The following is a 15954-nucleotide window of genomic DNA, read 5'->3' on the forward strand; positions in this document are numbered from 1 at the left end:
TTGAGTCCTTTTTTTATTGACCAGTAATATGCCCGCTCCACTCCCAACCTTATTGGAGGACCCATTGACGTAAATTTCCTAGGTCGTGGAGGTCTCTATCTGATCGCCTATATATTATGTGACAAAGTCGGTAAGGCATTGGGCTTTAATGGCTGTCCAAGTTTCGTACTTCAGGTCAAACTCGGATAGTTTTATGACCCATTGCACCATCCGACCTGCGATGTTGGTCTTTTGGAGTATCTGCTTCATGTGTTGATTTGTCCGGACTCTTATAGTGTGTGCCTAGAAGTAAGGTCGGAGTCTCCTGGACGCCATGATTAAGGCATATGCAAATTTTTCTATTTTTTGGTACATTAACTCTGGTCCTTGTAAGACTTTGCTAGTGAAATAGATGGGATACTGTCCAACCTCATCCTCTCATATCAGTGCTGAAGCCATTGCCTTTTCAGCGACAGCTAGATACAACACCAACTCCTCTCCCGCTTGTGGCCTGGTGAAGATGGATGGTTCACTTAAGAATTTCTTAAATTCTTGAAAGGCCTACTCGCATTCAGAGGTCCACTCAAATTGGCATCCCTTTCTTAGAAATGAAAAAAGTGGCAAAGATCTCAAGGCTGATCCCGCCAAGAATCTGGATAATGCGGCGAGTCGGCCATTTAGTTGTTGGACTTCCTTTAAGAAAGTCAGACTTCTCATCTCTAAGATAGCTCTACACTTTTCAGGGTTAGCCTCAATCCCTCTTTGTGTGAGTATGAAACCCAGGAACTTTTCTGCTTCTACTGTAAAGGTACATTTGGTGGGATTCAGTCTCATCCTGTGTCTTCTTATGGTGTCGAAGACTTATGAGAGGTCGGATAGAAGGTAGGTCTCATCCTTGGTTTTTACTAGCATGTCATCCACATAGACTTCCATTAAGCTATCGAGGTGATGTGCAAACATTTTGTTCATCAACATTTGATATGTGGCCCCTGCATTTTTTAATCCAAAGGCATGATCACGTAGCAGTAATTTGCTTTGGGTATGATGAATGATGTCTTTTTCTGATCCGACTTATACATCGAAATTTGGTTGTATTCCGAGTATGCGTCCATGAATGATAGGTACTTGTATCCCGAGGACGAATCAACCAAAGCATCAATATTGGGTAGGGGATATGGGTCTTTTGGATAAGTTTTGTTGAGGTCGGTGTAGTCGACACACATCCTCCACTTCCCATTTTACTTTTTTACTAGTACCACGTTTGCTAACCATGTCGGGTACTTGACTTCCCTTATAAATCCTGCTTCAAAGAGAGCTTGAACCTGCTCTTCGACCACCTGAGCCTGCTCGGGTCCGAGCTTACGACGTCTTTGTTGCGCAGGTCGGGATCTAGAATAGACAGCCAGCTTGTGCGTTATGAGCTTGGGATCTATTCCAGGCATATTAGAGGCCTTCCAAGCGAAAAGGTCAGAATTTTCTTGTAGGAGTTTCACGAGCTCCTTCTTTAAATCTGCTTTCATGTTAGCTCCTATGTTGGTGTTTTTCTCGACTTCTTCCCCGATTTGGATTTTTTTCGTCTTCCCTTCAGGTTGTGGCCGTAACTCTTCCCTTCCTCGGACTCCTCCAAGTTTAATGGTATTGACTTCTTTACCTTTACCTTGTAGGTTCAAGCTTTCGTTGTAGCATTTTCTTGCCAGCTTTTGATCTCCTTTGATGGTAGCGATCCCTTCCTTTGTTGAGAATTTCATGTAGAGGTGAGGAGTAGAAACGACGGCTCCCAGTCGATTTAGAGTTGTCCTGCCAATTAGGGCATTGTAGGCTGACGGCACATCCACAACAATATAATCGATACTTATGGTTTTAGACTTCAATACCTTTCCAAAATTAGTATGTAGGGAAATGAACCTTAGTGGCTTAATTGGGGTGTCTCCCAACCCGAAAAGAGTGTTTGGGTAGGATTTCAGCTTTTTTTCGTCCAGCCCTAATTTGTCAAAGGCATGCTTAAATAGTATGTCGACCGAACTTCCTTGGTCCACCAAAGTTCTGTGTAAATTTGTATTGACGAGTATCATGGTGATTACCACAGGGTCATCATGCCCTGGTGTAATTTCCTGCGCGTCCTCTTTTGTGAAGGAGATGGTGGGGAGGTCGGGAAGCTCTTCTCTGATGTGGTAGACTTCTTTCAGATATCTCTTTCGAGACGACTTGGTCACTCCTCCCCCCAGCAAAGCCTCCTGCTATCATATGAATGTGTCGCTCTGAGGTTTGTGGCGGCTGACCCCTTCGGCCAGCTTCTTCGTTATCTCTTTTCCTTTTTTCGTGATTGTCCGACTTTTCTATGAGATATCTATCCAACCGACCTTCCCTGACCAGTTTTTCTATCACATTTTTTAGGTCGTAACAATCATTCGTAGAGTGTCCATAAAGCTTGTGATATTGACAATATTCGCTGCGGCTTTCCCCTTTCTTATTTTTGATCTGCCTCGGAGGGGGAAGCTTCTCGGTGTGATAAATTTCTCTGTAGACATCTACGAGAGAAACTCGTAGCGGGGTGTAGTTACGATACCTCCTAGGTTTTTTTGAGTTGAACTCTTCCTTTTTCTTGGGGTCTTTCTCTTTTTCCCAAGGTTGGAGAGAATTCCCTGGTCGCCAGTTTGGTTCTCGCAGCTTGGCGTTCTCTTCCATATTGATGTATTTTTCAGCTCGTTCATGTACATCGCACAAAGAAGTAGGGTGTCTTTTTGAGATGGACTGGAAAAAGGGTCCTTCTCAAAGGCCATTTACTAGCCCCATTATTACCGCCTCAGTGGGCAGGTCTTAGATTTCCAAACATGCCTTATTGAATCTTTCCATGTAATCTCTCAGGGGTTCGCCGACCTTCTGTTTGACTCCGAGTAGGTTGGGTACATGCTTGACCTTATCCTTCTGAATTGAAAATCACGTAAGGAATTTACGCGCGAGGTCATCGAAACTAGTAACCGACCTAGGTGGCAGGCTATCGAACCACTTCATGGCCGATTTCGTTAAAGTTGTCGGGAAGGCCTTGCAGCGTGTAGCATCCGAGGCGTCATCCAAGTACATCTAACTTTTAAAATTGCTGAGGTGGTGCTTCGGGTCGGTTGTCCCGTCATAAAGATTCATATCGGGGCTTTTAAAGTTTCTAAGAACTTTAGCCCGCATGATATCTTCGATAAAAAGATCTTTTCCTCCCAACGGGGTATCTTCCCGAGTTGTGCTCGAGCTCTTACCCCGGATGTCGGATTCTAGTTTAGATAGCTTTTCTTCCAGCTCTCTCCGTCGCTTGATTTCTTTTCTCAGATTCCTCTCTACTTCTCGCTGCCGCTCTAACTCTTGTTCTAAATGTGCAAGGCGGCCATGGTGTCCATATAGCAGCCCCATGAAGTAGATGGAATGGGATTGTTCTTCCCTGTCCGGGTGGCAAACCTCGAAGGGGATCCTTCTGTGATGCCCTCCTGAGGAGCCTTCTCTGTGGGGTTCCTCCGTTATTGGAGGAGGCACCACAAGAGCTTGGTCATTATTGACCGTGTCTTGGTTCTTAGGGTCTGATTCTGACGCCGTGCGTCCGTCTTCGAGATGATCATCCGCCATGGGTGTTGAATTTCCAGGCCCCCGGTAACGGCGCCAATGTTTTGAGGGTTACCTGAAATTGGGTTGCCTTGGGGTTGGCAAGTAAGGCCCAAATCCTCAATGGAGCGGATTCCGACTTATTCCACGTCTAGTGGCCGTCGTCCGAGTTGTTTGTGAGAAGGTGGGGGTGGTACCTGCAAAATACTCTGATGCTTAAGTTAGTAAATGTCTTAGCAGGTTTTAATGTATTGGAACTTAAGTATACCTGAGGGGTGTCAGTGTATTTATAGGTGATATATGCCAATAACCACCGTTAGAGTAGTTCCACTTCTGATGGTGGATAACCGTCCTTTTATCTTAGGATTGTTAAAATCTCTCTTCTAGAAGTGGGTGAGAGATATTAGGGGTTGGTTATAACTCCTCTAGAAGGGAGTCATCAAGCAGTGCTCTTATCTGACCTCTCAAAAAGTCGGTTACACATTAAATATCTTTTGGGTCAGGCCTATATTTTTGGGCTAGACATAAATAAAAATTATTCTAAAAAATATATATTGTCCTTTCTTGAATATTAAAAATTTGTAAAGATATAAAATCAATTTGATACTTATAAAAATTTTTTATTAGTTTAATGAAATTATCAAATGAATTAAATGATCAAATTGTATAATTAAGTACCATTAGAATTTGAGTAAGTATAATATTTAATTTATGTAGAGGAAACTCCATTAATTAATTACAAGGTAAGAATCAGAATTAGAATCACATCAACTGAAATATTGCTTTAGAATTTGTCCTTGTCTTCCGTCTTCACCCTCCTTCAGTATTAAGTATTAACCACCTCCATGGCGTGGAATCGTTCATATTATTATTTGCTTATAATATAAACTAGCTTTTCCAACCACTTATATTTTCCAATCCGAAAGAAGGTGTCCCATCGTGGTCTCCACAACGTATTGTTCCATGTCATACACAAATTACATGCATCCATGAATTTTCATCTATGACGAGTAATAAAATAGGTATTACCTAATGGTGAATGCTATGGTGCTTAAAAGGTGATGTTTATTTACTAAAAAAGATGAAAAAATAATATTTAATTTAAAAGATATAACAATAAATAATTTTAAAAAAAATCAAAATTTACTACAAAAAATAAGTTAGACAAAATTTAAATACCAATTCATATGCACCATAAAATTGGCCTTACCTAATATACAACAAGTAACAAATTAAAGAAAAATGAATGAAAACATGTAAGCATACATACACAATGTACAGTGAGTGCATCCCTCCTAGCTACTTTCCATAATATATACGGGAGAAATATAGTGAAAGTATATACCCCGTATATATATTGTTTCGAGGCATACTTAAAACGGATTGAATTTATTTTAGTTTACAAAAAAAATGTAAAAAATAGGGATGTTCATGGATCGGATTTGATCTGTATATTTATAGTATTTATTTGAATTTAATTTAAAAATTGTAGATATAGATTCGATCTACAAGACTATCGAATTGGATCGGATCCAATCTACATACTAATCGGATCGGATTGCGGATTTTTTGTAGATATCCGCATATCTGTGTATCCGCAAAAATAAAGAAATAAATAAGTAAATATTCTTTTTTATGTATTATTTCAATTAATAATTATCATATATGTTGTATTATTTTAATTTATTATTTAAGAAAAGTATGTTTAATATTATTTTAAAAGTAAACATATTTAAAAGAATAGAAAAAATGAATTTTATTGATATTTTTTAATAAAAATAAACTTTTAAAAATATTTTTGTGTTTTGCAGATATATCCGATATCCGATCCGATTCGATCCGCAAATTTGCGGATCGGATTGGATCCAAACTTAAAAAACTGCGGATATGAGATCTGATAATTTTAGTGCGGATCGAATCGAAATTTTGGTTCTATCCGATCCGATCCGCGTTCACCCCTACTAAAAGATAATAGTGAGAATTTTAAATGTGTTTTTATGTCAGCTTTAAACGATGATAGGAATACTTATAAATAATTTTAATATTTAAATTAATAAAAGTTCAAACAAGTTTATGCGAATTAAAATTGAATAATATTTAACATTAATATTTAAATTATTAAAAATTCAAACAAGTTTATGCGAATTAAAATTGAATAATATTTTAGTTAAATAGAGTATTTATAGAAAAGAATGGTAATTTATCAAAAAGAAAAGAATGGTAATTTGATCACACTCCTAAAATTTTTTAATATGAATAATAAGTGATTAAAAGTTATTTTTTGATGTATGAAAAATTATTTCGCGTCGTGTAGATATCTTCCTCTATTTTTTATCTATTATATATCATTCAAATCGAGCTTTTCCAATTAATAACATCGTTAACATGTTATGCTTTTTAAGGTATTTTTTTATTTATTTTATTTGATTTATTTAAATGAGTTAATTAATTATTCATTTATTTTATTTGATTGAGATAAATATTAAATTATTTAATATTTTGTTTAATTATATAAATTTTAACTAATCAATTATATTATTATTATTATTATTATTATTATTATTATTATTATTATTATTATTATTATTATTATTATTATTATTATTATTATTATTATCAAAGATAGGAGATTCGAATCCTCAACCTCTTAATTGAGTATGGGAAGACTATGCCATTTGAGTTATAACTCATTGGCAATTAATTATATTAATTATTTGATTTGATTATAATAAATGAATTTATTTTATTTTAATTTATATTAATTTTTTGTCTTGTCTATTTCGATTAGAGTAATACTACACATTCAAATCTTTTTATGAATCATATCCAACTAAGTTAAATAATAAGACTTTAGAATAATGCTAGTTATAACTAATTTTTGTTATATCAAACCAACTTTATTAATAAAAAAACTTGATGTGAGAAAAGTAAGAAGGAAGAAGATGATGGTAGTGGTGGTGGTGAGGTTGGAAAAATATGATTGAGGGTGGTGACGATAGGATGGTGGGAGGACATTAAGAATGAGAAAAAAAAGAAGAGAAAGAATAAAACGACATCATTTAAGTGCAAACAGCAAAACGACGTTATTTAATCGTGCCATATCATTTCTCTGATAACGGAAATGAATGGATAAACCAACTTGAGTCACGTCTTAAAATTTTAAGATACAACTTGAATCAATTAAAAATTGAAAGGTTAAATTGAATCAAGAGTCAAATATTAGAAATTATTTTAAGTAATAACTCAATTTTTACATAACATGTTTATAAGATATTTTTATTTATTTAACTTACTTCATTCAACCAAATCATTATTATTAATTTATTAAATCAATTATTTAATTTATTGAGACCTTAATGTTTAAGTCATTATTTACTAAAAGTTAATCTTCATTTTCTTCTATGATGTTAAATATTTTAATTTTAAATTTTAAATTTTTATTTATTATTCATATTTTTTATTTTAATATTAAATTTAATATTTTTTTTATAATTTATTAGCTAATAGTTCTATGCCTACCATTAATTATATGATTGTGAATAATATTTCTTTAATTTATTAAAAAAACACAATTGTATTTTTTTTATGGGTTTAGCTAACATGTACCTTAAAGGCACGTGATAAAACTACTATTAATAGAATATTTTAAATATTTTTATTTAATAAATAATAATTAGAAAAATAAATGCATTGAAAACTTAATTTTTTTGTGTTTTCAAAATTTTTTTTTTAATTTATTATCTTAACATGTGTTCTTAGATCACACGGTAGATAAATTTTTTTTTATTTTACCTATTTATGTATTTCATAACTTATTCGCTATAAAAAGTCATATATACTATAAGAGATTTTTTTTTCACCAATTGCTCTTTTATTTAGTAATATTTTTTTTCTTATGATGTATTACTTTTACTCTTTAATTTTTTTATGAACTATAAATATTATTATTCGTTATTATACTCTATCTCTTCTATTTCTTTTATTTTGTTTATTTATTTAATTTTTATAATTTTTATTATAAATTTTATCATTTGTATTCCATCCAAATTAATTTATCATAACTTATGTTAAGTCTTCTTAATGTTTAAATTATATTTTTTACTTACTTAATTTCATTTTCAATTTAAAAGATTAGGTGATAAAATAACATCGATGAATATTATTGTGCATCTTCTTCATCTTTTTATTTTTTCTCATTTATTATAGGAATCATAAGTAATTATATGCAATAGTACTTATGCATAAAAAATAAGTATAAATTCTATTATAGTTTTTCTTAGTAAATTTTTTATTATCTATCTTAAAATAAGAAAAAACATTCTAAATTATTTTGACCAATAAATTAGTCATTCTTGTGACAAGATATTGTACATTTTTTCTTATCTTTATCAGTTCTGAAAAATATTTAAACTAACAAAAAAATATAAAATTATTTCTAGGTACAAATACATCAGTTATTTCAACTCAATAATAGATAAATATATTGATAAATTTTAACCGATAACAATGTTTGGTCTTATTATTTTATTCCAAAAATAAATATGATACTAAAATATAAAACAATTTTAGGTAGATTTTAAAAAAAATAATTTTTTATAATAGTTTTTTTTGCTACGATAATAAAAAAAATAATTCAATAATGATAAATTTTATCTCATATTAAGTTGTACTTGCTCATATCAATTTTAACATAAGAGTAAAAAAGTTTGAAATTTTTATTTATAAATCATAAGAAAATATCTATAAATTCAACTACTAATATTATTTAATTTTTTTTAAAAGATAAGATTTAAATATAAATATTTTAATTTAATTATAGATTATATATTACTACTAAGGAGTAATTGTTAAACTCTAAAAACAAAAATAAAATTTATTACCCATTAATTTTATTATATTTAATATTAAAAATAATTAAATTTTAAATTTAATTAACTCTATAAAATTTTTTATAATAAAAATTATTATGCATATTTTTACTTAAAAATAAAAAAATACTTTATATATTTTTATATATTATTATTATGTGCCATACAAAATACGAATACATATACTAATATAAATAATAAATTAATAATAGTTGAGGAAAAAATAACTTATGCCCTTTGGTCTCTACTCTGTCTTGTCTAATGTCTATCTCTCCTAAAATCTTGAGGAGAAAATGGATGTTGTCGAACTCATGAATCATGAGCCAAATGACTCTTTAGAGATGACACATGGCATTGTGGATGATAATGAAATTTGCATAACTGAATTTTGTAACCGCGTATCCATATTTGCAATTTTAAGTATTGGTAGGGGATGAAAAGAGTAATTTCACTTTCTATTGTCTCCTCCAATGAAAAAGTTGTGTTTACTATATAGAGACAATGGACAATTAGAGAGGAACTTCGGTGGCGGTTGTTGTCCACGACTACCATAGCGGCAGCGGCAATAGTTATAGGGAGGATGTTAGTTGGTATTTCTTGATTTTGTATTGCGTGAGTTTGAAAAGTAGGGTACATCATGATGAAGTTATTGCCTATGCAGAATTTGTACCCAGTGTCATACTTCTAGGTTGGGTCTACCCAGCTAACTTTAAGCCAGGTCCAAATAAAAAAGGTTTAGGAGTTTAGCCATGATTCAAAAAATTTACCATAGATGATTAATGAAGTTATCGTCCTTCAATAAATCAAACGATGGGTCTTCTAACTTCGAAGTATCTAGTTGCCTAATTTGAATTGGTGAAAGCAATTTAGCCACCATTGTCACTCTTCTCTTTATGCCACTAAGAGACAACACCATATAAAAATAAACATTGACATCGATAATATAGGTTACATGTTTTTTTATTCGTTAATATTTTCATGATACCGGTATATATAAATTTATTATTATACCGGTATATATATATTTTTCTGTATTTCTGGTGATTAAATTTTGGATAATTAAATATGATTATGTGTTGACTAACTAATAATAAGTTGACATGTGTCACGTACGAAGTATGTTTAATTTGCATATTACACTACAGAGGATTCTTAATTATATCTCTTGTATAGTAAAGAAAAAATATTTTTACTGCATGGCTAGTTGTGAAAAATTATGATAAAGTGGAGGTATATTTGTAACTTGTGTTCACCCAAAATCAAGTGTATGGGGTCACAGTTGCAGGTTGCAAGTATTTGGAAGGAGAGGGGCTATTTTTTTTTATTATTATTATTCAAATCTTACCCGCAACACAAACACACTAATACATAGCTGGGGAAAAACTTTCAACTGCAACTCTTAGACTTGGAATTTCTAGTACCATACTCTTCGATCCAAATTTTGTTAAGTTACTTTTTATTTATACGCTTTCTGCCGTGATGATCCGACACGTGCATTCAAGATCTTTTCACCTTGTTGAATATGATCGAATTGAATGGCATGAGAGGAGAAACAATTCATTCTTCAGCAGTGTGTTTGAGGTCCTGAAACTCAATAATAGTAACAGTATAAAACTTGATCCTAAATTTGAGATTTTTCTCTGTGATCCCAAATCAATCCAGGATACAAAAGTTTATGCTAATGTGCATGTCCTTTCTTGTAATGGTCTTCTTTATTTGAGTTGGTCAAATGATAGAGAAATTTCACTTGTTTGCAACCCAATAACACGTGAGTTCATAAGACTTCCAAAACACCCTCCAACCCCTAAAACCCTACGAATGCCAATTGCCAAATATCTCGAGATTTTGGTTTTTACCCAAAAATAAACCAATACAAGGTAATGAGAATGCATCTTTTTAAACATGATCATCATATGGTTGTTGAAATGCACACAGTTGGAATATAGACAACATAGATAAACATTGAGATAGATTGCCTCAAGAATTTGATATATATGTATGTCGACTTATTCTATTTATTTAAATGGGGGCACATCATTGGATTGGTATGGATGTTGATAGCAATGTGTCAATATGGACTTTCAATTTCGACACGGAGAGGTTCCAATCTTTCTCTATCGCATCCAAGGATCAGGGAACAAAGTTCGCATATTTAAATTCAGGAGTTTTTTTTTTCTTGATATATTTTAATGAGCTGTTTGTCACAACGTGGATGATGAAAAGATATGGAGTTGGAGAATCATGGACTCCCATTATTTAGTATTGTGTAAGTTCTGACAGTAAAACTAATTCTTCCATGATTGTGAAAATAAAGAATTTAGGATTTTTTGGACTCACTATAATTACAACTTTCAAATATTTCGTCTTGTTCCTACTTTTATCCCATTAAAAAATATTATTACCGGATAATCCAAAATTAAGGTTCTGTTATTTAATTTCTACAAAATCATTTCATTAGATATTTTTTTATTAATAGTAAATTTCTGTTTAATTATTTTAGATTGGTTGCTTAACTATTATCTCTAGCTACTCAATAGTCTTTGCAAAATCTTTTTTTTTCTAAACCATTATAATTTAAAATATAATTTAAATTAATTCAATTTAATTTATAATCCTGTTCTAATTTTAAACCACCTTTGACGAACAGTCACCAAAAATATATCCAGTCAGTCACCAAAAATCACCTTTGACGAAACAAAATTTTAAATTTTGAATATTAAAAAATAACGAACAAATTTAAATTCACAAACTGATTTTTTTTAAAAAGCAATTTAATGTTTTTACAATAGTACGCTCCCTACATTAAAAATGAATTCCTATGTATTTATGTATGTAGATAATTTTTTTATTAAATAATCAGTTATCAGAATAATCAAATTTATTTACGGATAGTATAATAAAATTATTTTATAAAATGTAAAATTTGTATTTCTATATAAGATAGTTGATTAGAGACTGATTTTTAGTATATTTATAACATAATTGTATAATTATATATTGACCGCCATTGTTATGACTAACTAATTGACTCATAGTTAGGGTTTATAGGTAAAACAAATAAATTTAAATTTTAAACTCTAATGACTAATTAATTTAACATGAATTTTTTTCAAAAATTAAAAAGAGTGAAGAGGAATATGAGGTAATTACGAATTTACGATCAATTACGTGAATTTATTTAGGGTTTAATAGTTATTAGGTGAACTTAAAATAAACAACTAAGGAACTTAAAATTAAAAAATAACAACTTAAGTAAATAACTTAAAATATAAAAAGTAACAACCTAAGTAAATAACTTAAAATTTAAAAAATAACAACGTAAATAAATAACTTAAAAATAAAAAATAACAAACTAAGCAAATAATAATTTATTATTTATAAATAAAATTTGAAAAATTTTCAATGAACAACCTAAGTAAATAATAATTTATAATTTTAAAAAAATTTTAATGACTGTATCTAAGCAAATAATTAATTCAATAATTTTAAAAACTAAATACTTAACAACCTAAAAAAACGTATTTAAATTATAAAACGGTAATTGTCAGAAAATTAACTATAGATGAAATCAATTGTAATTAATTAATTAAAACATAAATTTGTTACAAAATAAAATAAAAAATAATATTTTATTATTTTAATCTTTTGAATTTTAAAATTAAAAATAAAAAATGACTTAGTTGACTTATATTACAGAAGCATTTTTGGGATTAGCCTTTTTTGATGGCCCAAACCGATCCTAAAATTTTTAACCAATATTCGAATTTAAATACACTTGTCTTAGCTCGCGCCTAGTTTGGTAAAATTTTTACTTTTTAAAAGTAGCTTATAAAAGCTAACTTTTAAAAGATAACTTTTTAAAAGTTGTAACATTTATGTTTGGTAAATCAAATTAAAAATTGCTTTTAATAATCACAAGCAATAACAATTGCATTTGGTAAAATAGCTTTTAAAATTTTAAAAATACTATAGTAGACATAAATGCAAGCATTAAATTTAAAAATTAGTTAACATATGAGGTTATATTAGACTTTTAAATTTTAAAAAGCACAAGCTAACTTTGAAAAGCTCTATCTTAGGTGCTTTCAAAAGTACCCCGATATTTTAAAAGCTGCAAGCACAATCACATGATCTTTTTTATTTACCAAACACAAAATAAGAAACTTGAGCTTTTAAAAAGCACAAGTACCTCTTCAAAAAGTTTTACCAGACCAAACCTAAATAAGATAACATGAACGGTCTAAACCGATAATCTCTGACTAATATTTGAATTTAAATACCTCCTTTATCTTAGTCAGATAAGATAAGACGAGATAACTATTAAACTACTCTTCCACCTTAACCCATGACAACAATAAAGAAGTCTCGTAGCCCACAAATTCATCCCAATAGAATACATAAATTCAGTTACAATTTTAGTCTTTATTATTTTATCTTATCTTATCTCTAATTGTTCTTATCTTATCTTTATTTACTTTTATCTTTCATAGGACAATGCTCTATATATATTTAGTTTTACCCTTATAATTTACAACAAACTTCAGTTAAATTCAATCAGTCAAGAATCAATAAAAATTATTTTCTCGTCTTTTCACAATTTTATCAATAACTAATATAAAGAAGAGTCAAAGACCCTTCAAATAATCAGGTACGAGATTTCTCCCAATAATCATTATCACGTGAGAGTGATGGTAAAATGATCAAATTCCTCTTCCAATGCTTATTCGCAAGCCGAGTGAGGTAAACTATATTTTGTTTTTCTATGGAGTACAAACAACACCGTAAATTTTTTATTTCTCTTCCTCTAAATTATTTTGTACTTAATTATCAGGAAACTCCAAGTGCGTAGTAGGTCTTGTTTTACCAGTTTTCCAAATGATATAATTACCGACATTTTTGTTAGACTTCCCATGGAGTCTATTCTAATTTGTAGATGTGTTTGTAAGCATTAAAACACGTTGATTTCTGATCTAAACTTTGCCAAGTTATTCTTTACTTATACACCTCTTGCTACCATGATCCGACACTTCCATTCAAAAATCTTTCACCTTATTGAATATGATCGAATTGAATGGCATGAAAGGATAAACAATCCATTATGCTGCAGTGTGTTTGAGGTTCTGGAACCTAATAGTAGTAGCAGCATAAAACTTGATCCTAAATTTGAGATTCCTCTCCCTAATCCTAAGGGTATAAGAACTTATGCTGATGTGCTTTCTTCTAAATCAATCCAAGATACAAGAGCTTATGTTGATGTGCTTTCTTGTAATGGTCTTTTTTACTTGAGTTGTTTAATGAACAGAAATATTTCACTTGTTTGCAACCCAATAACAGGTGAGTTCATAAGACTTCCAAAAATACCTGCAATCCTGAAACCTGCAAGCAAATATCTTAGGGTTTTGGTTTCCACCCAAAAATTAACCAATACAAGGTAATTAGAATACATATTTCTAAACATGATCATCGTATGGTCATTGAAATGCACACAGTTGGAATATCGACATAGATAAATGTTGAGGTAGATTATCCCAAGCATTTGATAGATTTGTTTGATTATTCTACTTATTTAAATGGGGCACTTCATTGGATTGGTATGGATGTTGATGAAAATATCTCGATATGGGCTTTAAATTTCGACACGGAGAGGTTCCAATCCTTCTCTATGGCACCCAAGGATCAAGATCCAAACTTTGCCTTATTTGAATTCAGGGGTTCTCTTTGTTTGATTTATTGTAATGATATGCTGGCCAAAACATGGATGATGAAAAGATATGGAGTTGGAGAATCTTGGGTTCCAATTTTGACCACATCTCAATTACATGGTTGCTTAACCTACCATTATCATCGAAAATAATGTAGAGGTGCAGAATATTTACTCACCGCATAATCCAAATTGAGGAGTTCTACTGTTTGTTAGTTAAAAAAAATTATTTAACTTGATATTTTATGAATAACAAATTTATGTTTAATTGTTTTAGATTCACATTATAATGCTTATATCTTATTTGATTACTTAATTATTGTCTCTAACTACTCAAAAATGTTTGCAAAATTCCTTTTTTTTTAATTAGTATAATTTGAAATATAATTTAAAATTTAATTTATAATCCCTGTTTTAATTTTGTTGGTTTAATCATCTTTGACGAAATAAAATTTTAAATTTTGAATGTTAAAAAATAAATAAATAATTCATTTGGATATATATACACGTACATTTTTTTATTAAATAGTTAGTTACCAGAATAATTAAACTTGTTTATAGCAATATAAAAAAATTGTTTCGTGAGGAAATGCAAAATATGTGTTTATGTATAAAATACTTATTTACAGATTAATTTTTAGTACATTTATAGTATGATTGTATAATTATATGTTGACCGCTATCGTTATAAAATTAAATAAAATATAAAAATATTAAGTGCACATTAAAATTAAATTAATAAAGAATGAGGTAGAAGAAGTTAAGAATAAGAGGATCATTCCTACTTTCCTAGATCAAGAACTAGGCATCAATCTATATAGCTAGATACATATTATTGTAACATTTGCATTATACTAAGTCAAAATAATTAAAAGAAAAATAACAAGATGTATCTTGATAATTGAGTATTAGTATAGCAATAATGGTGGTGCTAATAAGAGATGGCTTAGAGTCATTTTTTTAATAACCGTGATGTAGAAAGAAAGAAAAAAAAGGTTGTTTGTTGTTTATGCCATGACATCTAATCCAATAAAAATGTTAAAAATAATTTTTTATAATAATATTTATTTATTTTCACTTTAAAAATATAACTTATAAAAAAAGTAATGATTTAAAAAAATAATAATGTTTTTAGATAAAAATAAAATTTTTATAACATGTAAAAGTTAAATTTTATAATTTACTATCTAATAATAAAAAATATTTTTATATAAAGATAATTATATAATCTTGATTAAAATATTCACTTTTATTTTATATGCTAGTGTGTATTGCTGCATCACACAATGTAACTTCCTATGTTAGAGAAGATGCTCCTTACTTAGTCTCACTTGACACATGGAGAGGCATTTAATTACATGAAGGTTGAATTTAATGTGATCTGCAATGACAAAATAATTTGTAAAAGAGAATTCTTAAACCAGCAAGGGAAAGATGTAGAAGTTATTTTTCAGGTATAAGCGTTTTTTTATATAACTTATATAAGTTGTTTATATTTACCGTATTTTTATATTTTTTATATTTTTTTTGTGTCTCTTTTTTTTTTTCGTAATTTTTTTCGTTATCAACACTATCTTTTTCTCCTCCTTCTCTTTCTACTTTTTTTTATTGAATTTTTTTTTTATTTTATCATCAGTTATTTCGTTGTTGAAGATAATAAATAATTTAGGTTCAGATTGTCAATTGAATCAAAACAAAATTGATTATTATTTTGAATCTAATTAAGTGGCTAAGGTGTGGTTCAATTTAGAAGAAAAAATATAGCATTAGAGAAAATATTTTTCTACAGCAAATTTGAGTGTAGCACGAAGATATTTGGGT

The sequence above is a fragment of the Arachis hypogaea genome, chromosome 16, assembly GCF_003086295.3.
Source record: "Arachis hypogaea cultivar Tifrunner chromosome 16, arahy.Tifrunner.gnm2.J5K5, whole genome shotgun sequence".
Taxonomy (NCBI): Eukaryota; Viridiplantae; Streptophyta; class Magnoliopsida; order Fabales; family Fabaceae; genus Arachis; species Arachis hypogaea.